The 26,319-nt window shown below is 40.4% G+C and overlaps 1 long non-coding RNA gene across 3 annotated transcripts; it reads left to right on the forward strand.

Annotated features, from left to right (window-relative positions):
- Positions 1-10,936: 10,936 nt before the first annotated feature.
- Positions 10,937-20,030, forward strand: LOC125532911. 3 transcript variants are annotated; one of them, XR_007294182.1, is made up of 9 exons: positions 10,937-10,977; positions 12,131-12,195; positions 16,611-16,677; positions 16,756-16,839; positions 16,931-17,011; positions 17,149-17,264; positions 18,437-19,234; positions 19,331-19,446; positions 19,528-20,030. It is a non-coding gene; the product is annotated as an uncharacterized LOC125532911 (long non-coding RNA). The 3 variants fall into 3 exon arrangements; XR_007294181.1 differs by lacking the exons at positions 18,437-19,234; positions 19,331-19,446; positions 19,528-20,030 and adding an exon at positions 17,611-18,429; XR_007294183.1 differs by lacking the exons at positions 18,437-19,234; positions 19,331-19,446; positions 19,528-20,030 and having other exon boundaries at positions 17,149-17,378.
- The last annotated feature ends 6,289 nt before the right edge of the window (positions 20,031-26,319 follow it).

A 26,319-nucleotide genomic window follows, 5' to 3' on the forward strand; every position in this document is an offset into this window, starting at 1 on the left:
AAGTCAAAAGAGCCACGAGGCGGCCACAAGGACGGAGGGTCCGCCCCCACCCTTGTGGGCCGCTCGTGACTCCACCGACCGAATTCTTTCACCTACATATACTCTTATATCCCCAAACCACCAGAACAAGCCACGAAAACATTTTTCGACCACCGCAACCTTCTGTACCCGTGAGATCCAATCTAGGGGCCTTTTTCGGCATCCTGCCGGAGGTGGATTCGATCACGGAGGGCTTCTACATCAACTCCATTGCCCTTCCGATGAAGCATGAGTAGTTTATTTCAGATCTACGGGTTCATAGCTAGTAGCTAGATAGCTTTTTCTCTCTCTTTGATTCTCAATACCATGTTCTCCTCGATGTTCTTGGAGATCTATTCGATGTAATACTTTTTTGCAGTGTGTTTGCCGAGATCTGATGAATTGTGGATTTATGATCAGCTTATCTATGAATATTATTTTAATCTTCTCTTAATTCTTTTATGCATGGTTTGATATCTTTGTAATTCTCTTCGAACTATCGGTTTGTTTGGCCAACTAGATTGGTTTTTCTTGCAATGGGAGAAGTGCTTAGCTTTGGGTTCAATCTTGTGGTGTCCTTTCCCAATGACAGTAGGGGCAGCAAGGCACATATTGTATTTTTGCTATCGAGGATAAAAAGTTGGGGTTTTCATCATATTGCTTGAGTTAATTCCTCTACATCATGTCATCTTGCTTAATCCGTTACTCTGTTCTTTATGAACTTAATACTCCAGATGCATGCTGGATAGAGGTCGATGTGTGGAGTAATAGTAGTAGATACAAAATCGTTTCAGTCTACTTGACAGAGACGTGATGCATATATTCATGATCATTGCCTTAGATATCGTCACAGTACCAATGTGTCCATTGTCTACAACCATCTTAGCAAACTATGTTAGTAGCAAATGACATCTCTGGTAGTAGCAAAACTCTGATATGGTTGCAGCAACAAAAATCCATCGCTGCCGTCGAGCAACACCGACGTGGATGGAAGCGGCAAAAAGTGACTTCGGTTCCAGCAAAATCAAACATGGTTGTAGCAAAAATAATTGACCAGGAAAAATAGGGATGTAGCATCTCATGAGAATGAATGTAGCAATCATCAACACCCGTGGTTACAAAAAACTGACAAAATGTTGCATCAAGACACACAGTCCAGGGTCTCACATGTCATGGAGATGGGATGTAGCAAAAATTCGACAAACACCGGTAGTAACAAAAAATCAAAACAGTTGTAGCAAAATCATTCGCCAGTTCCAGCAAAAAAACACCGTGGGAGCAGATTTTGGGTGAGGGTGGGTGGAAGCAAAACAATGACCTGGTTCTAGCAAAATCAAAACAAGGTTGTAGCAAAAACTCGCCGTTAACGTAGTTAGTTGCAGGCCGGCCGTTGCCGCTAGCACATCCGGCTTCGCCGGCCATGGAGAGGGGTGCACCTGGCTGCGGGCGACCCATGGCGATGAGCGCGCCCAACTACGCACTCCTCCCTGCTCGGGTGGCTGTGTTCACGACCGAGAGGCGAGGAGGCATGGGGTAGCTTGACGTCGACGATCTGGAGGCAGGATGAGAGCGGCGTTGTTGTGGGGCTCTATGGCGACGAAGATGAAAAGCTCTACACACGAGAAGAGTAAAGGGGATCGATTGGGGATAAGCGAGGAAGACGCGATCGTGGGCGGTGTGCGGTCCCGCAGCCACGCGTTATAAGCGGCATGGGGATGAGGTGGCATAACATGGGTGCCACGATTCACTGCTAATCCAACGACACGGGATCAGCCAGCCCATCTTTCGGCCTGTGCGCCGCGGGTAAACATTTACCTTATAAACACCACGAGGAAGAACAACATCAAACACCACCCTCTGCCTTCGTATGACACCCTCCCCGCACCGCCTCGCTGATAACCCACAAGTATAGGGGATCGCAACAGTTTTCGAGGGTAGAGTATTCAACCCAAATTTATTGATTCGACACAAGGGGAGCCAAAGAATATTCTCAAGTATTAGCAGCTGAGTTGTCAATTCAACCACAGCTGGAAACTTAATATCTGCAGCAAGGAATTTAGTAGCAAAGTAATATGATAGTAGTAGTAGTAGTAGTAGTAGTAGTAGTAACAATAGCAAAAGTAATGGTAGCAAAAGTAATATTTTAGGGGTTTTATAGTGATTGTAACAGTAGCAGCGAAAAAGTAAATAAACGAAGAACAATATATGGAAAGCTCGTAGGCATTGGATCGGTGATGGAGAATTATGCCGGATGCGATCAATCATGTAACAGTCATAACCTGGGGTGACACAGAACTAGCTCCTGTTCATCAATGTAATGTAGGCATGTATTCCGAATATAGTCATACGTGCTTATGGAAAAGAACTTGCATGACATCTTTTATCCTACCCTCCCGTGGTAGCGGGGTCCTATTGGAAACTAAGGGATATTAATACCTCCTTTTAATAGAGTACCGGAACAAAGCATTAACACATGGTGAATACATGAACTCCTCAAACTACGGTCATCTCCGGTAAGTATCCGATTATTGTCACTTCGGGGTTAACAGATCATAACACATAATAGGTGACTATAGACTTGCAAGATAGTATCAAGAACTCTCATATATTGATGAAAACATAATAGGTTCAGATCTGAAATCATGGCACTTGGGCCCTAGTGACAAGCATTAAGCATAGCAAAGTCATAGCAACATCAATCTCAGAACATAGTGGATACTAGGGATCAAACCCTAACAAAAATAACTCGATTACATGATAAATCTCATCCAACCCATCACCGTCCAGCAAGCCTACGATGGAATTACTCACGCACGGCGGTGAGCATCATGAAATTGGTGATGGAGGAAGGTTGATGATGATGATGGCGACGGATTCCCCTCTCCGGAGCCCCGAACGGACTCCAGATCAGCCCTCCCGAGAGAGTTTAGGGCTTGGCGGCGGCTCCGTATCGTAAAAACACGATGAATCCTTCTCCCTGATTTTTTCTCCCGAAAGTGAATATATGGAGTCAGGGTTGAGGTCGATGGAGCGTCAGGGGGCCCACGAGGCAGGGGGCGCGCCCAGGGGGTAGGGCGTGGCCACACCCTCGTGGACAGGTGGAGGCCCCCCTGAAGTGGATTCTTCTTCCAGTATTTTTTATATATTCCAAAATAATTCTCTGGTTGATTTTCAGGTCATTCCGAGAACTTTTATTTCTGCACAAAAATAACACCATGGCAATTCTGCTGAAAACAGCGTCAGTCCGGGTTAGTTCCATTCAAATCATGCAAGTTAGAGTCCAAAACAAGGGCAAAAGTGTTTGGAAAAGTAGATACGACGGAGACGTATCAACTCTCCCAAGATTAAACCTTTGCTTGTCCTCAAGCAATTCAGTTGATAAACTGAAAGTGATAAAGAAAAACTTTTACAAACTCTGTTTGCTCTTGTTGTTGTAAATATGTAAAACCAGCATTCAAGTTTTCAGCAAAGATTATGAACTAACCATATTCACAATAACACTTAGGTCTCATGTTTACTCATATCAATGGCATAATCAACTAGCGATCAATAATAATAAATCTCGGATGACAACACTTTCTCAAAACAATCATGATATGATATAACAGGATGGTATCTCGCTAGCCCTTTCTGAGCCCGCAAAACATGAATGCAAAGCACCTTTAGAGATCAAGGACTGACTAGACATTGTAATTCATGGTAAAAGAGATCCAGTCAAGTCATACTCAATGTAAACTAATAGTAATGGATGCAAATGACAACGGTGCTCTTCAACTGGTGCTTTTTAATAAGAGGATGATGAGTCAACATAAAAGTAAATGGATATGCCCTTCGCAGAGGGAAGCAGGGATTTGTAGAGGTGCCAGAGCTCGGTTTTGAAATAGATATGAATAATATTTTGAGCAATATACTTTCATTGTCAACATAACAACCGAGAGATTTCGATATCTTCCATGCTACACACATTATAGGCGGTTCCCAAATAGAATGGTAAAGTTTATACTCCCCCTCCACCAACAAGCATCAATCCATGGCTTGCTCGAAACAACGAGTGCCTCCAACTAACAAGAGTCCTGGGGGAGTTTTCTTTGCAGTTATTTTGATTTGATTTGCATAAAGCATGGGACTAGGCATCCCGGTGACCAGCCATTTTCTCGTGAGTGAGGAGCGGAGTCCACTCCTCTTGAGAATAACCCACCTAGCATGGAAGATACAGACATGCCTAGTTGATACATGAGCTATTCGAGCATACAAAACAGAATGTTTATTTGAAGGTTTAGAGTTTGGCACATACAAATTTACTTGGAACGGTAGGTAGATACCGTATATAGGTAGGTATGGTGGACTCATATGGAATAACTTTGGGGTTTATGGAGTTGGATGCACAAGCAATATTCCTGCTTAGTACAAGTGAAGGCTAGAAAAAGATTGGGAAGTGACCAGCTAGAGAGCGACAACAGTCATGAACATGCATTAAAAATAATCAGCACCGAATGCAAGCATGAGTAGGATATAATGCACCATGAACATAAATATCGTAGAGTCTATGTTGATTTTGTTTCAACTACATGTGTGAACATGTGCCAAGTCAAGCCACTCAAATCATTCAAAAGAGGATACCACCCTATCATACCACATCACAACCATTTTAATAGCATGTTGGCATGCAAGGCAAACCATTATAAACTCCTAACTAATTAAGCATGGCATAAGCAACTACAATCTCTAATTGTCATTGCAAACATGTTTCTTTCATAATAGGCTGAACCAGGAATGATGGACTAATCATATTTACAAAAACAAGAGAGGTCGAGTTCATACCAGCTTTTGTCATCTCAATAAGTTCATCATATAATCATCATTATTGCCTTTCACTTGCACAACCGAATAGTGTGGATAATAATAATAGTGCACGTGCATTGGACTAAGATGGAATCTGCAAGCATTGAATTCAAGAGAGAAGACAAGGTACTATGGGATCTTTGTTAGATCAACAACAATGCATATAAGAGCCACTCAACATTTTCATTATGGTCTTATCCTCTCCACCCCCAAAGAACAAGAAATGAAACTATTTACATGGGAAAGCTCCCAACAAGCAAAAGAAGAACATGAAATCTTTTTGGGTTTTCTTTCAATCACTACTACAAGCAAGAAAGTAAACTAACTAAAAGCTACAACTAATTTTTTTGGTTTTTCTTAAGGTTTATCAAACACACAAGAAGAAAGCATAAAAAGGGAAAATAAACTAGCATGGATGATACAGTGAAAAAGTATGAGCACGGACAACTAGCATGAGTGTGTGAACATAAATGTAATGTTGGTGAGAAATACGTACTCCCCCAAGCTTAGGCTTTTGGCCTAAGTTGGTCTATGGCCACGGTTGGCCTGGGGGATATCCAAAGTTGTAGTTGGGGTCGTACTAAGAAGGATCCCCCTGGTGCCACTGGTTGGCAATCTCTTCCGGATTCCACTAATAAACAGACTGCCGGTGAGGATCAAATTATGGTTCCGGCTCTGGCTCTGTAGCTGGTGTGGGGTTTCGGTAGGCGTGAATGGCCTCCGGCGGAACAAGGTACTTGCCTGTAGATAAGTCAAACAAGGAAGGAGCAGGCAAGGTAATAGTCTCAGGGTGATTTTTATCAAATATCAGCTTGTACTTAAGCATCTTTTCCTTATTCTTAACGATAAAATCATGTGCTACCATACTCTTATAGTCTAGAAAAATAGGAGGCAGCAACTTCTCTTCCTTGTCGTAATGCCTAACAGGTATGTTAAAGTGTGCAGCTAGGCGCGAGGCAAAGATACCTCCCAAGATGGGTGCTTAGTACGGTTAAGATTTAACCGCTTTGCAACAATAGCTCCCATACTAAATGTGTCATCACAAAACAAGGCATGGCACAAAATAACAATATCAGGGGCACTAAGGTTGCCACAGTTTCCACAACCAATTAAGCATCTACTAGCAAATATTGCAAAGTAACGTAAAATAGGAAAAATGTATGGTAGTGATTCTTGCATCGGAAACTTTCCTCGTTTCCCCTACAGCAATTGTATTAATAAACCCTTCCACATCGTCACGATGCGGTTCCTCTACACTGCCCTCAAAAGGGATCAAACAAATCCGACAAAAGTCATGAAGTGACATCTCCTTATGCTCATCATATAAATAAAATTCCACCGTAGGTGGTGAGCTCCTAGCATGCAAATGAAAGTTTTGCACAAAGATATTGGTGATTAAGAGATACTGTTCGCGTTGGTTGTGGAGGAAGGTGGTGAGGCCTGCATTCTCAGCCAATTCACAGAAATCATCATAAATCTCGGCTGCTCTCAAGAAATCATCACAAGGCCATTCACACGGCCGAACCTCCGCGGTGCGAGGGAGATTATACTTGGGCTTCTTGTTCTCTTCACTTTGTTTATCCTTCGAGCTTCGGCTCGATGAGCCCCTCAAAAATCTCTTCATCTTTTTCTGAAAATTTCTGAAATTTTTAGTAACTTCAAAATAAAAGTGAACCAAACTCAACAATATTGATAGCAACTACTCCTACAAGTGCCTAGAGGCAATATCATGCATCAAAACTACTTTTGACCATGTAAATTTGACATGCAAGCTCAAGAACAGGGTCACCTAAGCAAAAAAATTGCAATGAATAAAGCACTAGAACAAAACTAATTGGACCATTGGAGGAGTCACATACCAAAGAACAATCCCCCAAAGCAGTTTTGTGAATGGAGCTTTGAACAAGGAGATCGAAAATGGTAGCAAGATGAGCTTGGACTCGGGTTTGAGATGGTTGGTGATTTTTGTGTGAGGAAGGAGTGTGTGGTAGCTGGAATAAGTGGAGAGGAGCCAGCGTGGGCCCACGAGGCAGGGGCGCGCCCTGGACTCTCGTGTCCAGGTGCTTGCTCCCCCTGCTGTGTTCTCAGTGCCAGATATTCTCAAATATTCTAGAAAAAATCATATTTAAATTTCAGGGCATTTGGAGAACTTTTATTTTCGGGGTATTTTTTATTGCATTGATAATTTAGAAAACAGACAGAAATTACTATGTTTGCTTTATTTAATATAAATAACAGAAAGTAAAAAGAGGGTACAAAGAGTTGTGTTTTCTTAATTCATCCATCTCATGCTCATCAATAGTAATCCACTAACAAGGTTGATCAGTTCTTGTTAACAAACTCATTTCGAATAACACAAAACCGGAGAATTTTCGAATAACACTAGGTTACCTCAACGGGGATATGCATGTCCCCAACAATAAGAATATCATATTTCTTTTTGACAGTAGGAAGAGGAAATTCAAAACCTCCAATAGTAATTGTTGACATTTTTCCAATCTTTACCTACTAATAAAACAGCTATTGCTTCTGCTCGTCCGTCATTAGTACTTTTGCAAAAAAGCCCCTGAAGTTTACACAAATCATCCCGCAGTCCAAAGTAATGTGGAAAAAATGGTTCGTACACAGCCCTGACTCGCCCGTCGATGAAATCGCTGCCCCGCACGAGAACCCGAGGGTTTCCACCGCCACCGCGCCCCCATCCCTCCGCCGCCGCGCCTTCATCCCTCTACCACCGACGTCCCTCCACTCTGCGGTGCCCGTCCTCGATCCGTGCGGTCGCCAAATCCGGACGAGATCGGCAAGATCCGCCGCATCTCGCGCGACACCCAGCCGCAGCTGCTCGTCGACCATGTGGGGAGCACGCGGATGGCGACGCTTCGAGCAACTCCTCGATGCAGGGAAAAAGGCTGGTGGCGCTGGACTTCGCCGGAACGGGTAGGCGGCCGGTGGGAGACGCGAGGTGCGGCGGCGGCGCGAGGAGGACGGGCGGATCTGGGCACAGCGTTGATGGATCTGGCGGCTGGTGCGCCGGCTTGCTTCGGTGGTGGCGGCATCTTGCACAAAGGCATCTTGCGCAGGGTGAGGGAGGGATTCACCGGCGATGGAGGCTCCGGTGACTGGCCGGCGGGCTCGCCATGCAAGGCTAAGGAGTACGCTAGCCTGAGATTCAATAGAGGTGAGTTTGATTTTTAGTGTTGGGCTAAACAACCAGTTTGTTGTGTTTGATCTTTCAAATTGGAAACCATGTCATGGAATTTTTGGGTAGATTTATCCATTGGAGTTCATGAATTGAATGGTTTTCTGAATTTCCTCATGTTGAAGTAAACAGTAGGTAAAACCACCTGTAGATAGCGCTGAATCACGGGCTATCTTTCCATCACAGTCAACTCCAACTTCTTTGATAGCCGCCTCAAGCTTATGCCCAACCCTGAATTTGGTCACAACAAATGATATGATTGTGAACTTTGTGAACCTAACGTTACTATTACTTTAAATAGGATAATGGACCTAAATATAGCTAATTATTTAGAGCATCACCTACATACATATTTTGGGATTTCAACCTTGATTTATATGACTGACTTGTCAGATACTTGCGTTCCAGCTTTGTTCACAACTCTGCCATTCACATGGGCCTTACCTATAACATACAAGAGGTTGAATAATGCTGGGTAATTTACATATATGGTTGTACATGCAAAATATATAAGGTTAGAAGGTCACATGTGAAAGGGTAAGTGTCTAAATAATCCAGAAATTGCTTGGACACATCAAATGTGGCAGTAGCATGAGAACCATGTATAAGTATACAAAATATGATGCAGCAGGGAATTTTAAATGCAGCGAATTCGATGTCTTTTCCAACCGATTCCACATAGCCTATCTTGACATATTAGGCACTACCAATGTAGACATGCTGAAGACAGAGAACTAGACAACAATGCTTAATACCCCCTCTGTTCCAACTATAAGGTGTAGTTCTCACTAGCATAGGGAATAAGGAAGCCTTAGTTGGCTCCAATTAAGGGATGTAATATTTGTTATCTTAAAGTTAGAAATAGTATCATTCAAGTTAGTTAGTTGTTAGTTAGAGACAAGATATTCCTTAGCCTGGGCCTTAAGCCAAAGATAAGATATTTCGTTTGTTAAAACTCTATACAGAACCACACTGTTACCTGTCTAGAAGGATGAGATTCAACTTTAGTGCGACAACATGATATATGCGGCATCAAACACCATTGCAAATTGAAGTCCCCTGGGTCCATGTTGTCAAGAAGCAAGAACGATTCATGGTATTTGCGTCAAAGACAAAATCCTGATCTCTGTGGTGGATGAGCTCCTTGATGAGTTTAATGATAGCAGGTATAGTCATGTATTTATGCACATGCCGGACATCGAGAAGACTGTGTTTCAGATGCACCATGGCCATTCCGCATGAACAACACACATGCCTCCTATGCACCAGTGATATTGTGACACGCCATTAAAATGGGTGCACACACAAATAAAAATCTACCTTTGTTTCGAAAGTGCAACTTCTCTTTTGGCGCTTGCTAATACAGATTCATCAATATATTATATATGAGCAAGAGTAGCCATTCTTGTTGTTCTTGATTCGGTTCAGAATGAAAAGCTAATAGCATGCCATACGTTTCGACTTCTTTGTCATGGTCCGAGTTTGCTTCTTGAACTAGAGGTTATTAAAACATAAAATAGCCAATTAATTTACACAAGTATGTAGGTTTTTATAAAGATTCAAATGCACAAAAAATGTGTGGGAAGACTAACGCTGAAGAATCCATGATTGGATGTACGTTCTATTGTATTGTTGATACCTCTCAAGGCACGCCTCGTCCAATCGCTTTATCCTGAGTGAGAAGAACAAAAATACATTAGTTGAACAAAATATTCCAAAGAGATCGTCATCCTACCAACACATTTTGTACCAGATTACACCCATGTTATTTATGAGTAAGCTGAGATAACCATCACACCAATAAGCGGTGAAAAAGAAGTAGCCAGCTAATAAATAATACAAGAACTGCCCACAGGCTGAAACTGTCGTATTTTATCATCTTACTACTACATAACCACCTTTGTAATTTGTTGTTCCCTCTCTCTAATCTGTGGTGCACCTAGCTTTGGTTTTGTCCTCTATAAAAAGATTGATCTCATTGTTATGAATTTTTCACCACAGGGAAGAAGTTGTGGTGGCGGCGTGTTGAATTATGCAAACATCGTATCTCATGACCGCCGGCCCCTGCTCGTGACGTCTCTACTGGAGCCACCTCCGCCTACTCTCATGTATTGCAGCTCCTTCCTCCAGCCACATGCCGCTTGCTCTCCCGCTAGCATCTGCCTCCTGTGGTCACCAAGTTGTTCACATCCCGATGCAAAGCTCCTAGAATCATCTGCTCCATCTTAGCGTAAAAATCATGCTCGCATGTTATCTGTCAAATAGAGAAGTTCCTTGCGTATCATGTTGTGGCTATGCTTTAGTTTGGTTACCCTTGTCTGCTTTGTTACAAAAACATTAGAGAGCCTGATGTCCTGTTGTCCACACTTTGAGTACCATCCATTGATAAAATCCATTAGATACATTAGAGAAGGAGTTTGTATCTAGCTTGACCTCCATAGCAGGAACATTTTTGTAATCATTCTATCAATGTTCAGTATTTTATTCAGTATATTATTGAAGACTCTTAGACAAGCAAGATGCGTGCTATCCCCACCTGATTTTGATGGTTATGACTATGAATACATTGTTCTCTTACTGCTTCATCATGATCTTGTTGCTTGACCATGTTTTTGAATTTTGGACTCCACTTCAATACTGCTAGAGTATGTAGTATTTGTATTTGGTATGTAAGCTAAATTCCCTTAAATAGTTGAATGCTGAATTATTGATCCGTGGTTTTCTTCTTGCAGCTTTTAATGTGTTATACACTGGCACATTACCTTTGGTGCAATCAATAACAGCTCCTGCAGTATTCAAAAAGGGTCTTCCAAGAATAATAGACATACTATCGTCCTCAGGAATATCAAGAATAACAAAGTCCGTTAAAATAGTAATGTTTGCAAGCACAATAGGCACATCCTCACAAATACCGACAGGTATAGCAGTTGATTTATCATCCATTTGCAAAGATATTTCAGTAGGTGTCAACTTATTCAAATCAAGTCTATGATATAAAGAGAGAGGCATAACACTAACACCGGCTCCAAGATCACATAAAGCAGTTTTTAACATAGTTTCTTTTAATGGAGCATGGTATAGTTGGTACTCCTGGATCTCCAAGTTTCTTTGGTATTCCACCCTTAAAAGTATAATTAGCAAGCATGGTGGAAATTTCAGCTTCTGGTATCTTTCTCTTATTAGTAACTATATCTCTCATATATTTAGCATAAGGATTCATTTTAAGCATATCAGTCAAACGCATACGCAAAAAGATAGGTCTAATCATTTTAGCAAAGCGCTCAAAATCCTCATCATCCTTTTTCTTGGATGGTTTAGGAGGGAAAGGCATGGGTTTTTGAACCCATAGTTCTCTTTCTTTACCGTGCTTTCTAGCAACAAAGTCTCTCTTATCATAATGTTGATTCTTTGATTGTGGGTTATCAAGATCAACAGCAGGTTCAATCTCTACATCATTACCATTACTAGGTTGAGCATCAACATGAACATCATCATTAATATTATCACTAGGTTCATGTTCATTACCAGATGGTGTTTTAGCATCAAGATAGAAATATCATTGGGATTCTCAGGTGTGTCAACAATAGGTTCATTAGAAGCATGCAAAGTCCTATCATTTTTATTTCTGTTCCTTTTAGAAGGACTAGGTGCATCAATATTAATTCTCTAAGAATCTTGCTCAATTCTCTTAGGATGACCCTCAGGATACAAAGGTTCCTGAGTCACTTTACCTCCTCTAGTTGTGACTCTAATAGCAAAGTCATTGTTTTTACTATTCAATTCATTGAGCAAATCATTCTGAGCTTTAAGTACTTGTTCTACTTGAGTGGTAACCATAGAAGCATGTTTACTAATAAGTTTAAGTTCACCTTTAACACTAGCCATATAATCACTCAAGTGTTCAATCATATAAGCATTATGTTTCAATTGTCTACCAACATAAGCATTGAAGTTCTCTTGTTTAACAATAAAATTATCAAACTCATCTAAGCATTGGCTAGCAGACTTATAACGAGGAATATCACCTTCATCAAATCTATAGAGAGAATTTACCTTTACAACCTGTGTCAGGTTATCAAGACCGTGTGTTTCTTCAATAGGCGGCAAATTAAGACCACATATTTCTTTAACAGGAGGTAAATTCTTAACATCTTCAGCTTTTATACCTTTCTCTTTCATAGATTTCTTTGCCTCTTGCATATCTTCAGGACTGAGAAATAGAATACCCCTTTTCTTCGGAGTTGGCTTAGGAGTTGGTTCAGGAAGTGTCCAATTATTTTTATTAGTCAACATATTATTCAATAGAATTTGAGCTTGATCAACTGTTCTTTCCCTGACAACACAACCAACACAACTATCCAGGTAATCTCTCAAAGCATCGGTTAGTCCATTATAAAAGATATCAAGTATTTCATTTTTCTTGAGAGGATGATCAAGCAAAGCATTAAGTAATTGGAGAAGCCTCCCCCAAGCTTGTGCGAGACTCTCTTCTTCAATTTGCAAAAATTATATATTTCCCTTAAACCAACTTGTTTCTTATGAGCAGGGAAATATTTAGCAGAGAAGTAGTAAATCATACCTTGAAGACTATGCACACAACCAGGATCAAGAGAATTAAACCATATCTTAGCATCACCCTTTAATGAGAATGGAAATAATTTAAGGATATAATAATATCGAGTTTTCTCATCTTTAGTGAACAGGGTAGCTATATCATTTAATTTAGTAAGATGTGCCACAACAGTTTCAGATTCATAGCCATAGAAAGGATCAGATTGAACCAAAGTAATTAACTCAGGATCAACTAAGAAATCATAATCCTTATCAGTAACAAAGATATGTGAAGTAGCATATGCAGGATCATATTTCATTCTAGCATTCAGAGTTTTTTCGTTCATCTTAGCTAATAATGTCTTAAGATCACTTCTATCATTTCAAGATAGGTGAAGTAGCAAACTTAGGATCATATTGCATTCTAGCATTCAAAGACTTTTCTTTCAGCTTAACTAACAGGTTCTTAAGACCATCTCTATCATTGCAAGAAAGAAAGTCTCTAGCAGTTTCTTCATCCATAACATAACCCTCAGGAACAACAGGCAATTCATATCTAGGGGGAGAATCTTCATCATCACTTTCATCAATATTATCAATTTCAATAATTTCATTCTCTCTAGCCCTAGCAAGTTATTCATCAAGAAATTCACCAAGTGGCACAATGGTATCAAGCATAGACGTAGTTTCATCATAAGTATCATGCATAGCAGAAGTGGCATCATCAATAACATGCGACATAGCAGAATTAATAGCAGAAGCAGGTTTAGGTGTCGTAAGCTTACTCACAACAGAAGGTGAATCAAGTGCAGAGCTAGATGGTAGTTCCTTACCTCCCCTCTTAGTCGAGGGAAAAATCTTGGTTCTTTGATCTTTCAAGTTCTTCATAATGATAAGCAGATATAAATCCCAAGTGGCTCAAGGAATAGAGCTATGCTCCCCGGCAATGGTGCCAGAAAATGTTCTTGATAACCCACAAGTATAAGGGATCGCAACATTTTTTGAGGGTAGAGTATTCAACCCAAATTTATTGATTCGACACAAGGGGAGCCAAAGAATATTCTCAAGTATTAGCAGCTGAGTTGTCAATTCAACCACACCTAGAAACTTAATATCTGCAGCAAGGTCTTTAGTAGCAAAGTAATATGATAGTAGTAGTGAAGATAGCAAAAGTAACGGTAGCAAAAGTAATATTTTTGGGGTTTTATAGTGATTGTAACAGTAGCAGTGGAAAAGTAAATAAGCGAAGAACAATATATGGAAAACTCGTTGGCATTGGATCGGTGATGGAGAATTATGCCGAATGCGATCAATCATGTAACAGTCATAACCTAGGGTGACAAAGAACTAGCTCCAGTTCATCAATGTAATGTAGGCATGTATTCCGAATATAGTCATACGTGCTTATGGAAAAGAACTTGCATGACATCTTTTATCCTACCCTCCCGTGGTAGCGGGGTCCTATTGGAAACTAAGGGATATTAATACCTCCTTTTAATAGAGTACCGGAACAAAGCATTAACACATGGTGAATACATGAACTCCTCAAACTACGGTCATCTCCGGTAAGTATCCGATTATTGTCACTTTGGGGTTAACAGATCATAACACATAATAGGTGACTATAGACTTGCAAGATAGGATCAAGAACTCTCATATATTGATGAAAACATAATAGGTTCAGATCTGAAATCATGGCACTTGGGCCCTAGTGACAAGCATTAAGCATAGCAAAGTCATAGCAACATCAATCTCAGAACATAGTGGATACTAGGGATCAAACCCTAACAAAACTAACTCGATTACATGATAAATCTCATCCAACCCATCACCGTCCAGCAAGCCTACGATGGAATTACTCACGCATGACGGTGAGCATCATGAAATTGGTGGTGGAGGAAGGTTGATGATGATGATGGTGACGTTTTCCCCTCTCCGGAGCCCCGGACGAACTCCAGATCAGCCCTCCCGAGAGAGTTTAGGGCTTGGCGGCGGCTCTGTATCGTAAAACACAATGAATCCTTCTCCCTGGTTTTTTTCTCCCCGAAAGTGAATATATGGAGTCAGGGTTGAGGTCGATGGAGCGTCAGGGGGCCCACGAGGCAGGGGGCGCGCCCAGGGGGTAGGGCGTGGCCACACCCTCGTGGACAGGTGGAGGCCCCCCTGAAGTGGATTCTTCTTCCAGTATTTTTTATATATTCCAAAATAATTCTCTGTTGATTTTCAGGTCATTCCGAGAACTTTTATTTCTGCACAAAAATAACACCATGGCAATTCTGCTGAAAACAGCGTCAGTCCGGGTTAGTTCCATTCAAATCATGCAAGTTAGAGTCCAAAACAAGGGCAAAAGTGTTTGGAAAAGTAGATACGAGGGAGACGTGTCACTTCGGGGTTGCCGGATCATAACACATAGTAGGTGACTATAGACTTGCAAGATAGGATCAAGAACTCTCATATATTGATGAACACATAATAGGTTCAGATCTGAAATCATGGCACTCGGGCCCTAGTGACAAGCATTAAGCATAGCAAAGTCATAGCAACATCAATCTCAGAACATAGTGGATACTAGGGATCAAACCCTAACAAAACTAACTCGATTACATGATAAATCTCATCCAACCCATCACCGTCCAGCAAACCTATGATGGAATTACTCACCCACGGCGGTGAGCATCATGAAATTGGTGATGGAGGAAGGTTGATGATGACGATGGCGACGGATTCCCCTCTCCGGAGCCCCGAACGGACTCCACATCATCCCTCCCGAGAGAGTTTAGGGCTTGGCAGCGGCTCTGTATCGTAAAACGCGATGAATCCTTCTCCCTGGTTTTTTCTCCCTGAAAGTGAATATATGGAGTCAAGGTTGAGGTCGGTGAAGCGTCAGGGGGCCCACGAGGCAGGGGGGCACGCCCAGGGGGTAGGGCGTGCCCCCCACCCTCGTGGACAGGTGGAGGCCCCCCCGACGTGGATTCTTCTTCCAGTATTTTTTATATTCCAAAATAATTCTCTGTTGATTTTCAGGACATTCCAAGAACTTTTATTTCTGCACAAAAATAACACCATGGCAATTCTGCTGAAAACAACATCTGTCCGGGTTAGTTCCATTCAAATCATGCAAGCTAGAGTCCAAAACAAGGGCAAAAGTGTTTGGAAAATTAGATACGAGGGAGACGTATCACTCGCTTCCTTTGTGACCTAGATATGCCTGTGGTGGCCGAGATCCCTCCCAGCCCTCTCGCACTACGCCTTTGTCTGGCAGATAAGGGTGAATACTTGGCGAACATGAAGATCATTTGCTGGTACATCCATTCATGTCTCTGTCGTCCATTAGTTTGGAGGCGACGAGGTGGCTGTTGGAGCGAGGAAGTTTCGCCATCTCCTGACCTCAACGCGCCACTTTCAAGGTCTCCCTCCCTCCCACCTCCTCCTGACCCAACCCATCTTCTTGCTCGTCTGCCCGCCCTGACCCGGTTGTTGCCAATCTGATTAGCGATTGTGCCGATGCCCCGTGTTCCGGTCGGTACCTAGAAGTATTCCACCACAGCTTCCCCACGTCTCCTTCCCCTCATGATTTGAAATTGGGATCTTGTTAATCTGCAAGTATTTGTTTTGCGAGGGAATCTGTGAGTAGGTGATTTGATGGTCTGGTAACATAGTAGCCCTGAAACAATCAGATTACAATGATGAGGGTGGCTCATTCCCTCTGTATCCCCGTTCTCCCAATGTGTATGTTCTTATTGCTAATTCAACATAGGATGGTTGCGGAAAAGCACTCCAGAAACCATCCGATTGTGATGGGATGGGACCTATCCTTTGCCATCTCTAATCACGGTGCCTTCCATGATGTTGATACGTAATTTATTTAATACACGATTACACATGAATTTAGGAATGTCCTTGATATGCAGCAATTAGTTATTTGTTGGTAGACTGAGAAAACATGTGACAATCTTTTTGCCTATGAAGAACTAAAATAATTTTCTCTATCTTTTTGCAGAGAGTCAATGTAGTTAGCAAAGTATTTTTTCCAAATGCATTGACTAATGGAAGGAGTCTTCAGTTTGGTACTTGGCTAATCTGTCTTTTATGCCACCACAGTAGTAATGGTGTATTCGTAACGATATTGAGGACCTTTGTTATAGGGTAGATGAAGATAAATGCATAGCTACAAGGTTTGCTATGCTTCACTTTGGCCGATAAGTGACAAATTCCAATGCATAGAGCATGTAGGTCTCAACTCTCAAAGCCCCATAATAAATCTTCTGCAACATTTACATTTTTAATGTTGCTAAAGACTTCTTATTCTTTTTTTGCAAGGAGAGAATTTATTAATCTACTGCGGCCAAGTCTGGATTACACATGTCAGGAACCTCATCTGGTCCTGAGCAATGCCACACGGTAGTGCGCTTCTTTATTCTACCAAAATGTTGCTCAGAACTTGGTATTATCAGCATGACTTCTGATTGACATCTACGCAAATATTATATTAGTTATTGATATTTAACTGATCACTATTGTTGATATCTTTACTACAGGAAATTTCATATAACAAAGAAGCTTCCCTTCATATCAATTATTGATCGAAAAGAAGCTCACGCTTGAGAGAAAACTGTCAAAGAATGATATATGGGATGAGAAATTTCCATCTGATGTAAGCCCACTTGATTGCTGACCCATTGCATATTGTGTCACCAGTAATGAAGACATTCATGTTAATAGAGTAAATAATCATATGGATTGGTTAATTTACTTATATTTAATGGTATAGTATCTCCTTCGTTCAATTCAACGGGAAGTTTCCTACATACCAGTACAATTTTTAAATTTTGCATTCTGAGGGCACACAAGTTAGCTTGAATGCCACTGAGAAAGGAAAACTCATTCCATGTTAGCTTAATTTGTGGATATGGTTTTGGCATTGAGTGCCATGCCATTCTTTATTTTACTAGTTAATTTTCACATTTCCTCATTCCATGTTTCACTCATCATTTTGACAGGCCCACAACTAGAAAGATTAGTACGGTGTTACCATATTGACACAATTACATGCAATTTGAGTCTCGCATGATTGTTTGTATGAAGTAATGTCATCTCCAACTTCTTCATTATTATAGCTAGGGGAAAGCAACGTTTATGTTTGAACAATATATTGTTTCTTTGATTTTTAGTCCTTGAATTCCCTACCAATGTTTTACAATGAACAAGAGATAAGAGTGTAACAGAAGCTTCTGTGAGGTTATACAAATAATGTTTTATACATAGGCTACTTTCCATAATAGAATGTGTGCTGCCATTTTTATATGTTGCTTACGTTGAGCTTATGTGTTTGTCCATCTTGTGCTATTTGGAATCCTCTCATATGACTTTATCACCATTCGGGTGAGCTATTGTAGGGGTATTTGTCCTAGATTGGGATTACCTACATATAATTTGTTGCATATGAGATGTGGAATTTTGAACCATGGTAAAGTTCGTTCCATTGCATGTCTCAGTACAAACATAATATTGTATCTTACATTTTCAATTATTATTTTTATTTTCTGGTTGAAAATGTGAATGTCCTTAAGAAAAGGACTATGTTTGCCTTGATTTTTGTTTTCATTTTCGTATAATAGATACATTATATTTGTCTGTATTCATGCACTATAAATTATCCACCAAATGTCCAATAAAAGCCGATCCAATCCATCCAAGGTATATTATACTGTCCCCTAATCCCCACTCCCTATACGTTTAATACTAAATTAAGTAAAGTATCCTTTGCATCCATGGTGCATAGCTGATACCGATCAACCTTTGCTGCCATTATTTATTTATTTTCAGCATGGTGGAAAAATATGCAACATGTTAATGAGTTGATACAATCAGAGAGGCGCTCTTGATAAAATTTTCAAGAGTAATATTGGTGTTTTGTTGATTCCAAATGGTAAATCGGCGAATATTGTGGAGGAAGAGAAACAAAATGATGGTAATTCTGAATCTTAACAAGAGGAAAATGTTGATCAGTATCAGTGTTAAAAATGTAAGTGGCCTTGATAGTACAATTATTTCAACGAGTGTACATGCCCAGTCTGATAGTGTTGATGAACTTCTTGTTTTGCTTTTTTTATTCTAAAATAAAGATTACAAAATTCACTTTGTCCTATCGTGTACTGTCTATAATTTGATTTTTAGGTTTGTTAGGGAAGTCATTTTTTATCCTAATGCCTCTATTGCTTACCATCTTAGTGCATATAACCGTCACATCGGTTGGAGGAAGGTTTACAAAGATAGAATTAACTAATTGATATCAACAATTACCCCGAGGAGTTTAAACGGTTTTACAACGCTATGTATCGAGAAGAAATTATTGGACTAGATTGAAATCGACCCTATAAGTGACTTTGCATCTTGGAATGTTATAATTTTTGAAAAGGTAACATGTATAATTATTTCATATGTATAATATTTTTGAAGCATTCAAGTGTTTATTGGTAAGATTTCATATATACATATATCCATTATTATTATTGTATTGATTATACTAAGGGCCTCTAGTTTTGCCTCTGCCCCGGGCCCCCAAAAACCTCAGGACCGCCCCTGGGCACGAACTTCCTTCCCCCTGCTCGGGACTCCATGAAGGTCCCGTTCCAATCCAACTCTTCTTCTCCCCTTGATCCCGATGCTCTGCTCTCCGACCCCATCTTGATGATTTCTGTTCGATTTGGTCAAAAGCAGGAGCAGGAGCAGTTTCCGCTTGCGACCTCCACCTTGATTAGGAATAGGATGACCACCGCCTGTTGTGCTAATACTCAGGACCCTCCCTACGCTTCTCCTCACTCGTCCGGGTCCAGGTTAGTCTCTCCGACCCCACCGCTTGCTCCTTCCCGTCAAATCGGTGCATAGCCTCATTGTGTGCAATGTCCATCCCCTAGGGTTAGCTGCTCGGGGGCCATGGCGTGTTTCGGGCAGGCACTGCCTTTGCCGCCGCCTGGTTATGTCTCGTTCGTCACGGTGGCCAACTGGCTAGGAAGGTCCCTTCTCGCCAACTTGCAGGCGACTGTTAATCCTTCAGTAAAAAAAGATTCAGCTTTCTTCCAAGCCTATGATTTTCCTTTCATCCTCTTTGTTGGTGCCTGTGTTGATAATGCGGCCTTTAATTCCTTGGTTCAGATATCCTGAAGGAGAAGGAGTAGCCGAAAGGGGATGGGAGCAACAGGTTTGAATCAAAAGAGATATACCCATCTGTCTGCAGACTGGTCTTAATACATTTTTCCTTTGGCCATGTTGTGATGTTTAGCTCTTTCCACTTATCAGATTTTAGTTCCATTTGAAGCGATGCATATTGGAATATATTTTCCAGTCCTTCCAGCTGTTGCATGAATAAATGACAACGTATTAGCATCACAAGCGAAGAATAACAGAAATCATCTTATCGAAACATGTTGCAGCGAGACTGATAACTAACCATAGCGGTGCATTCCTGGGCCTTGCGAGTCGAGCATCTAGATATGTTACACCCTTGTATTTATAACTGCTAGGTACCAATGAAAGTCTTCAATGTTTAATGGAACGAATATCTAAAAATAGAGTTTTTTTAGTTTAGGTCCCATCTATACAAACATTCATCCTTGATTTAATTCATATTAATATGTACGGAACTGAGACTCACCATATCATGTTTGAAATAAGTGGTAGCTCTGTCTAATACCCATCTTGGTGCGTCATCCTGTATAGAGCTAAATTCCTTTATCATCTTAGAGATGCATGCATTCTCTAAGAACACACTTCTACCTGACCTCATCTGTAGATGCTCTTTAGCATGTATGCAATGTATGTATGCGTCTATGATCTGCAATATCAACTGCACACCTTGTTTATAGGAGATAATAAAAACTCATGTTAAAATAACATCGTCTTGTCATAAAGCTACAATCATACCAACCAAGATCACGATTAACCCACAGGACAAAACGGATCTACTCAAACATCATAGGATAACCATAGATCATTGGGAAATAATACATGGAGTTGACCACCATGTTTAAGTAGAGATTACATTGGGGAGAAGGAAGGTTACACCGATGCATAGAGGGGGGGAGAGTTGGTGTTGACGGTTGTAAGATTGTTGATGTAGATCGCCGTCACGATCCTTGCCCCGTCGGTGTTCTGGCGCCACAGGGAGAGACGGGGAGAGAGCCCCCCTCCTTCTTCCTTTGCCTCCCCCCTAGATGGGAGGAGAATTGCCCCTCTGGTCCATGGCCTCCATGGCGGCGGAGGGGCGGGGGCCCCTCCGAGATTGGATCTTCCTCTCTGTTCTCTTCTGTTTCGTGTTCCCCAGATCTGGTCGAAAACTGTTTCTTATCTTCTGGGAGATCCATAACTCTGATTGCGCTGAGATTTTAACACGGTTTTTTCGGATATAAGCTTCCTTGCACCCGAAGTAGAGCTCCAACCGACGTACGAGGTGAGCACAACCCACCACCACGCGCCTGGCTCCGAGGTCGCGCCCTGGTGTCTTCTGGACTATATGGGCCTCTGTTTGCGGTGACTCCAACTCCCAAAAATCACATATATTCCCAAATAATTCTCCGTAAAATTTTGTTGCATTTGGACTTTGCTTGATATGGATTTTCTGTGAGACAAAAAACATGCAAAAAACAGGAACTGGCACTGGGCACTAGATCAATAGGTTAGTCCAATAAATCATATAAAAAGTCACCAAAAATATGTGAAAGTTGTATAATATTGGCCTGAAACAATCAAAAATTATAGATACGATGAAGATGTATCAGCATCCCCAAGCTTAATTCCTGCTCGTCCTCGAGTAGGTAAATGATAAAAAAGATAATTTTTGATGTGGAATGCTACCTAGCATAAACTTGATCATATGTCTAGTCATGGCATGAATATTACGACACGAGTGATTCATAGCAATAGTCTATAATTTGACATAAAGACATCAATACTCAGGCATCCCAACAAATAATCATGTCTTTGAAAATATCAACGCTAAAGAAAGTTATCCTTACAAAATCATATAGCCTTGTCATGCTCTTTCTTCTTAACACAAAGTATTTATCATGCACAACCCTGATGACAAGCCGAGCAATTGGTTCATACTTTTTAACGTGCTTCAGCTTTTTCAACCCTCATGCGATACATGAGCGCGATCCATGGGTATAGCACTACAGATGGAATAGAGTATGATGATAGGGGTAAATATAGAGAAGACAAAAAAGTAAGAAAGTCTCACACCGACGTGGCTAACCAACATGCTATGGAGATGCCCATCAATTGATATCAACATGAGGAGTAGGGATTGCCATGCAATGGATGCACTAAGAGCTATAAGTGTATGAAAGCTCAATATGAAACTAAGTGGGTGTGCATCTAATTCTATAATGAAAAATTCCCACTAGTATATGGAAGTGACAACATAGGAGGCTCTACATATGAAAAACATGGTGCTACTTTGAAGCACAAGTGTGGTAAAGGATACTAAAAATGCCCAGAGTCTCATCCCGACTTGTGGGGGAATCATAGTCTCCATCATCCTTTCCCCACTGGGCACTGCTCTAAAAATGAATAATGATGATCATCACACTTCTATTTACTTATAACTCAAAATAAATAAAAATTACAACTCGATACCTATGACAAAGTATGACTCTATATGAATGCCTCTGGAATGTACCAGGATGTGCAATGATCTAGCATAACATGTATGAAAAATGATGAACGGTGGCTAAGCTACAACTACTATGTCAGCTATATGATCATGCAAAGCAATATGACAATGAAAGCTCAAGTCATCAAACAGAAGCGGTAGAAGTTGCATGGCAATATATCTCTGAATGGCCATGGAAAAGCCATAATAGGCAGGTATGGTGGCTGTTTTGAGAAAGATATAATAAGGCTTATGTGTAATAGAGCGTATCAGATCACGGGGTTTGGATGAACCTGCGAAGTTTGCACCACGTCTCAATGTGAGAAAGGGCAATGCACGGTACCTTAGAGGCTAGCAAATTGGGGAAAGGTAAGAGTGCGTATAATCCATGGACTCACATTAGTCATAAATAACTCATATACTTATTGCAAAAGTTTATTAGCCCTCGAAGCAAAATACTACTATGCATGCCCCTAGGGGGATAGATTGGTAGGAGAAGGCCATCGCTCGTCCCCGACCGCCACTCATAAGGAAGACAATCAATAATAAATCATGCTCCAACATCATAGCATAACAAGAGACTATATGTGCATGCTTCGGGAATCACAAACCTTAACACCAATATTCTTACTAACCACAACCATTTACTAGTACCTCCCACATATTATCATCTCTATATCGCAAAACTATTGCAAGGAGTCAATCGTATCATATTGAGTGATCCATAAGTTTTATGTAGGATTTTATGACTAACCATGCAATTGACCAATTCCTGTTAACTCTCTAAATAGATCTAAGTGAAGCATGCGAGTTTAATTCTTTGTACAAAAGACCATGCTCCAACAAGTATAAGTGAAGCAAAAGAGCATTATTCAAATAGCAGTTTTCTACATGAAGAGAAACAGGCAATCCAAACTTTAAATGATATAAGTGAAGCACATAAAGCATTCTATAAAGCCATAATCAAAATATATAAGTGAAGTGCAATGAGCATTCTATAAATCAACTATGGACTATATCATACTAGCATGGTGCTTCAAATAAAAATGAAAAATAAACACAAAAGATGCTCCAAGATTCACAGATATCACATGGACGAAACGAAGACGAAAACATACCGATACTTGTTGAAGAAAGATGGGATACCTTCCGGGGCATCCCCAAGCTTAGACACTTGAGTCTCCTTGAATATTTACTTGGTTTGCCTTGGGCATCCCCAAGCTTGAGCTCTTGCCTCTCCTCCTTCTCCTCATATCGAGACCTCCTCGATCTTTGATCACTTCATCCACACAAAACTCAACAGAAAGCTCGGTAAGATCCGTTAGTATAATAAAGAAAATCACTACTCTAAGTACTGTTGAAAACCAATTAATATTTTATTTTTCCATTGTAGCTACTGTAATATACTTTTTTCATGGCTTATTCCACGGATAGAATCAATAGTTTCGTCAAAACAAGCAAAACAATGCATCAAAAACAAAATCTGTCTTAAACAGGACAATCTGTAGTAATTTGAACATTCACCATACTTATGTTACTCCAAAATTTCTGAAAGAATTAGGAAAAATAAACAATTTTTTATAGAAAGACTTTGCAAAAGGTTTTAGAAACTTTTGACGTTCTAGTAAAAAAAGGCAAAATCGCGCACTACAACCAAAGTTTCTGTTTCTGCACCGCACATACCAACAAGCAATCTAAACATCCCAAAGGCAAATCTTGGAACATTATTTTTATAATACAATGGATTTGCACAAGGGGATAATTATTTTTGTTGAAAAGTTTCTGCAATTCAAGATTCAAAAAGTTTCCATGGGCATGAACAAAGTTCAAGGCATGCTCCCGCTTCCACGGTGCTCGTCTATCTCACTTTCACTTTTCCTTTTGTGAAGTTTTAAGTTCCCTCTATATATTTTTTGTTTTTAAACTTTATAAAAGTACTCAACAGAAAATAAATGACTCTATAAAACTTCCGGGTTGTCTCCCTGGCAGCGCTTTCTTTAAAGCCATTAAGCTAGGCATAAAGTGCTCAAGTAATGGACCCACCCAGATCCCAAGGTATATCAAAGCCTATTTTAATTAACAATGACTCGGCATTTATTAGTGACCACAAAGAAACATATATCATGCAATGACGAAGTCTAACTCTCTTCCTATGCATCGGCATGTTATACAAGAACAATTCATGCACATCAAGTAAAGGCCAATACATAGCATAAGCAGTTTCTTGCAATTCTTTCGTGTTGGAAACATAAAGAGGCGGAGATGTAGTCCTTCTCTCATAATAATTGCAAGTAGTAGTAGCAAGCATATGCATATTACATTCATCAAAATCATCATGTGCAACTGTAAAAGGCAACCCATCAATGTAATCCTTAATAAGTGCAAATTTCTCCGATATAGTGTAGTTGGGAGAATCCAAAAAGATAATAGGACTATCATGTGTGGGTGCAATAGCAACAATTTCATTCTTAATATAAGGAACAATAGCAAGTTCATATCCATAAGCATAATTCGTATTGGCATCTTGGCCACAAGCATAGCAAGCATCAAGTTCATCACAAAGGAATATTTCAAATGAATCAACGGGATCATAGCAATTATCATAGCATTCATCCTTCGGTAAGCACGAAGGGAAATTAAAAAATGTATGAGTTCAAGAGTTACTCTCATTAGAAGGTGGGCACGGGTGATCAATCCGCTCTTCCTCCACTTGTTCTCCGCTATCCTCGTCATCTTTTTCATCCAATGAGCTCACAGTTTCATCAATTCCATCTTCCATAGACTCCTGCAAAATATTAATATATTCTTGGACAGCGGAGACTCTCTCAATAAATTCATCAATATCGGAATTTAATTTATAATTATCATAGCAAAATTTAAGGATGGCAAAATTTTCAGGTCTATAAACTGAATCATCAAAATCTTCAAACTTTTCAAACAAAGATTCAATTTCATAAGCACCCTTAAAAGCAACAAATTCTTCTATTCATTCCACATCATAGTAATCATATATACCGTTAGCATAAGAAGCTAAGGTTTCATTATCATTAAATTTGCATGAAAAGGGAAGGTGTGGAGGATTCATCCTAGAGCAACAAGTAAAATCATATGTCAAGCATAAATCCCGAGCATACCAATGCAACATATGAATTTGATCCCATAACAATTTCCCTTTATGAGTCAAGCGATAATCCCTAAAGTATTCACATTGATCCAACGTTACTCCCATTATATAGTTGAATGGGGTTTTCTCAGGATTATCAAAGTAGTGCATAATATCTTTCACATAAAAAGCTTCGAGGGTTTTAGGTGGTTCCCCATCTCTATGAGTAGCGAGTACAACTAATTTTTTGGCGTTTCGTGTTCCATATCCATAACTAAAGATAGAGAACAACTTAGAACATGAAATAAAAACTACTTAGTGACAAAGCAAACAAGCACACACGAGAATATTCACCCCACACTATTGCTCCCGGCAACGGTGCCAGAAAAAGGTCTTGATAACCCACAAGTATAGGGGATCGCTTGTAGCCTTCTTCGATAAATAAGAGTATCGAACCCAACGAGGAGCTAAAGGCAGAACAAATATTCCCTCAAGTTCTATCGACCACCAATACAACTCTACGCACACTTGACGTTTGCTTTACCGGAAACAAGTACAAAACTCTTTGGCCAGAATAAATCTGTGAGTACTTTGCGGGAATAAAACTACGGATAAATTGCAAGGTAATAAAAGTGGATAGCTTTTGTCAACAAGAAAGTCATTTGTCCCTAGGTAATCGATAACAAGTACCGGTAATCATTCTTGCAATTTTACATGAGGGAGAGGCATGAGCTAACATACTTTCTCTACTTGGATCATATGCACTTATGATTGGACCCCTAGCAAGCATCCGCAACTACTAAAGATCATTAAGGTCGTGAAACCCAACCATTGCATTAAGTATCAAGTCCTCTTTACTCCCATACGCCAAAACCCACTTATCCGCGTTTAGGCTGTTGTCACCCCCGCAACACTGACAATAAGCAAACCATGAACATATTGCAACACCCTATA

The sequence above is a fragment of the Triticum urartu genome, chromosome 1, assembly GCF_003073215.2.
Source record: "Triticum urartu cultivar G1812 chromosome 1, Tu2.1, whole genome shotgun sequence".
Lineage (NCBI taxonomy): Eukaryota > Viridiplantae > Streptophyta > Magnoliopsida > Poales > Poaceae > Triticum > Triticum urartu.